This window comes from Silene latifolia, chromosome X (assembly GCF_048544455.1).
Source record: "Silene latifolia isolate original U9 population chromosome X, ASM4854445v1, whole genome shotgun sequence".
Taxonomy (NCBI): domain Eukaryota; kingdom Viridiplantae; phylum Streptophyta; class Magnoliopsida; order Caryophyllales; family Caryophyllaceae; genus Silene; species Silene latifolia.
The window spans coordinates 306,648,724-306,653,433 of NC_133537.1; positions in this window are offsets into that span (position 1 = coordinate 306,648,724).

The following is a 4,710-nucleotide window of genomic DNA, read 5'->3' on the forward strand; positions in this document are numbered from 1 at the left end:
CTGGATTCTCCACACTTGAAGCATCCTCTATTAGCAAACGTATTCTTTGACTCATAAGTTTTCTTATTAGAGAACTTGTTGTTATTGTTGTTAAACGATTTTGCTTGCTTATTTCTGAAGATGCGTTTGTTAAATCGTTTAGCAAACAAAACCGCTTCGTCCTCTATTTCAACATCTTCTTCTTCCTTAGCAGAAGCTTGTAAAGCCATGCTCTTAGTGTTACTGGCCTCGGCCTCATCGTCTTCCAAGACGAGTTCATGAGCCATGAGAGCACCAATAAGTTCTGCATAAGGAAGAGAAGTGATATCTCTGACTTCTTCCATAACCGTGACCTTGGGACGCCATTTCTTGGTTAGACTCCTAACTACTTTTCTAGCAATATCCGCGGAGTCAAAAGTTTTACCAAGATTTTTGAGCTCATTGACTATAGTAGAAAATCGTGCTGACATGCTATCAAGTGATTCATTCTTTTCCATTCTAAAAAGTTAATATTTTTGAATCAGCAGGTCAATGCAATATTTCCTTACAGCCGACGTTCCTTCATAGGCCAACTCAAGACCATCCCATATTTCCTTAGCCGAAGTGCAAGAGGAAAAACGATATAATTCAACCGATGCCATGCCGTTTTGTAACAGGCTTATCGCTTTCGAGTTTTTCTCAGCCTTCTTGTAATCAGCCTCAATATAGTCTTCTTCCTTTTTCTCATAGGTAGTGCCTTCCGAAGATGCAACCAAAATTTTGTTTGGTCCATTCTTGATGATCGTCCAGCACTCCCAATCATGTCCTTTTATATAGTGTGTCATCATGTTTTTCCAATGTCCATAATTCTTCCCATCAAAGACGGGACACTTAAGATACTTGGAATCCATTTCACACGTGTAAGGCAGCGGAATAAAAATAAAATAAAAAGATAAAAAGATAGACGGATCTAGCCTCTTTGCGGTTAGGCAATCAAGAGGACGAGGCTCTAATACCAATTGAAGAGTCTATCACACCCGAAATACTCGAGAGGGGGGGGGGGTGAATTGAGTATTTAAAAAACTTATGCCCACTTTTTATTTTATATCAATGATTAATTACTTAAAGTTTATTAATTAAACTTTAACTAATTAACTAAGTGATTATGAGCGTAATGAAATGTACGAAAATAAAAACTGCAAGGACACACGATATTTGAAGTGGTTCAGCTTCACACGTCGAAGCCTACGTCCACTATTCTCGATTAATAATTTTAGTACCTTTCTCCGGATTACAAAATTATCAACCCAACTCGTATAGCTAACTCTAGCTATAACTCAATTTGAATATCACTAGATATTCGGTTTTGACTATCTTAAGTTACTAAGAAAGCACTTGATTGTTCTTCTAAGTGTTCACACAATTGAACGGGTAAGAAACAATATAAAGTACTATTATCTTATGACGTAACCTTAAGAAAGATAAGCAAATTAAAGAGCACGACTTTTCGCAAGATTTTCTGAACGCAAAACAATAAGAATAGCCAAATAAAAATTAAACTCAATTTTGTTTGCAAGGGATTTTTAATATTTCGAAAAGCTTTTTTAGAATAAAGAATGATCATATGTATTTATAGTAGAGGAAAAAACTAGGGTTTGCACGAAACCCTTGGATGCCGTGAGATAGGCGGTTTATCTCGCAAGAGATAAATCTCTATCTCTTTCCTAATTCAATCCAAGATATATTAGTTTAGGTAAATAAAATAAAAGTGAATCTTATTTTTCTATAACTATATCTTTAAGATTTTCAGATAAGTAAACAAATTAAATCATGTATATATTTAAGATAAGAAAATATCTTATAAAAATATAAGCTAGATTTAATTAGATAGGTTACTTGTACTAGAGGACTTGTAAAACCTAAAGGTTCAAAGCCAGCGGCCGAAACCCTAGGCCCGTGTCCATCTAGACGAAAATCCCTCTTCTTGGATTAGTGTTAGGTTAAAATAAACTAGCAAACCCTAGGTAGCATGACGACCCATAAGTCGTTTTACTAACCAATAGAGATATGCAAGTTATCCATTATAACAACCCATATATCAACTCCACTATAGATACATATGATTTCGAAATATGTTTAAAGAATTTTATCCTTTGAAAAATGATTTTAAAACTATTAAAATCGTGCCATTAAAATGCTACCCAAAGTTATAGTAGAAACAGCTATAACTTTAAGTTTGGTAAGTAAAGTTATAGGTAAAATAGCTATAACTTTACCTTCTCAATATTCTTTTCTTAAGATGCCGTCATTAGATGAAGACCTATACTAGCTAATCTTCCTGGAGATCTTCAGTGATAGGATCTTCTCTTTATCTTGACCAAAAGCTCTTCATCTTGAGCTTGTTAAAGACTTGATCTAGCCTTTTGCTTGAGTGATCATCATACTTGAAACTTGTTACAGTTACTATGACGCTTTAAGAATCTTCAATGTTATAGCTCAAGCTGCTATAACATTACTTGAATGATGCCTCACAAATCTTCAATGTTATAGCTAAGAATGCTATAACATTACTTACTAAACTTGTAAACCTAAGTCAATCTAACAAAGACTAAACAAACGATTACGAGCAAGAGTGTATATAAAACGAAGCACACACTTGTCATTATCAAAACTTAATCATATATCTATATGGTCCAACATTTTTCATTCCAGTCGACTTTGTAGTGATAGATATAGTTGAAGATTATCTTGTTCCTATTATTCTAGGACGACCATTCTTGCATACAATAGGGGCGGTTATAGATGTTAGGCATGGGAGTCTTACGTTCAATATTGGAGATGTACTATCACTTTTGGTATTGACAAAGCATCGCGTACTCCTGATTTAAAAGCTTCTTGTCATATGATTAATGCTCTTGATCCTACTTTTGATGATTCCCTTGCTTATTGTGTTGACAAGAATCCATCTGACGCCCCTGTTGTTGCGTCATATCCATAGAGCAAGGAAGTTGATGAAATTAAGAGGTTGATTTATGAAGATGAACCCCCTCCTGAGATGGTTTATATCTATGATGAGAGTGTTGACTTGGAGGCCGAGTTGGATGCTTTAGAAGCAGAGATATTCAGAGAGGAGCCAGACAAAGTTGTTGATGAAGATCCTATGACGGATGAAGTGCCTTATCTTCTTACTCAAGATGATGATTTCAAGAAAGATGAACATTGCCCATATTTTACATTAGACTTTGAGTTTGATGAGCAAGAACTTTATTCGTCATTTATTTTCTTTGCTTGGACTTTTTATTGGTGCTACTTATGCTTGTGTGTAGCACATGCGCTACTTTTTTATTTACTGTTACGAGCTTTAAGTTGTATTGATTGTGCCTTGTTGTGGACGTGGGCCCACGGGGGCGAAAAGCGAGCAAGCTTTTCTTGTGCATTTGTGGAGTCGCCACCAATTTATTGTGGAAAATTGGAAACCGTTCGAATACCTCGTGCCATGTCAAGACACAAAGTAGTGACATGAACACCAAGAACTCGTTACCCTTGGCATTCTATGTCTATAATGACTCTCGTGGATGCCAATGAACATGGATGTTCACAGAGATTTGGAGTAAGGGGTGAGGGTACGTATTAGGAAGCTCTTTTGATCGAACACCTAATCCCGCCCGCCTCGATAGCAGCCTCTACTAATGATTAGGGAAAATCGTCTATACTCGATATGTTGTCGTTTTATATGCATGCAATGCAACATTCATTAGATTAATCCTAGCATTTGAGAATTAATACTAAGTCGGTTATCACGTAATTTAACATGCAATTGAGTTGAAGTATGAATTTAAGATTGATTACATGTGAGAGCATACAAGCAATACGATAAAAGAAATACAATAAAGAAAATTACAATAATTACATTGGATTAATTGATTTATATCGACAATACATTTAAAACGGATAATTTTAGAAAAGAAAGAATAAATAAATAAACAAACAGATTATTAGGTGATAATACAACTAATAGTTAATTAATACATAATTAATAAACTAGGTCAAGGCAGAAACGGGAGTTCAGAGACAGAACTCAACCAGGAACAGGCGCAGCAGAGCTGCGTCCTTTGGAAGAGGCGCAGCAGCCGCGTCATTCTCGAGCTCGATTCGGGCGTGAAGCGGAATTGCAAATTGTTAATATTCATTGGTGATTTTAATGCTTGATTATATTATTTGACTCTGATGGAAGTGGTTTCACATATTATTTACATGTGATTGAGGTCATAAAAGCAATAAAACATGGATAAAAACTAATTAGGATGAATTATTTACAAGATTAATAAGGTTAATTATGAGAATTAATAACACAAATTAAACTAACTAAACAAATTAATTATTAAACAGGTTATTAATGACGAACTAATGATAATAACGATAAATAACAGATGGAAATATATCAAAGATGAATTCCAGAGACTCAATATGGACGAATCGAACCTCTAAAACCCGAATTGATTTAAATGACGAAAACCCGCAAATATGGATTATAAGGGATTTAAGTCGAGATTTTAAAAGATGAATTAAATATTAATAATGATTAGTGATTTACATGTTAAATTATCATACTCAAATTATTATGTTAAAAGAAATATGAACAATTTATAACAAGGCAATAACAATAAGACGAACAAAAGACGAAGGAAGAAGAAAGGAAGCAGGAACTGCGGCAGCCTCAGGAAGAGGCGCAGCAGGTGCTGCGTCCCTTCG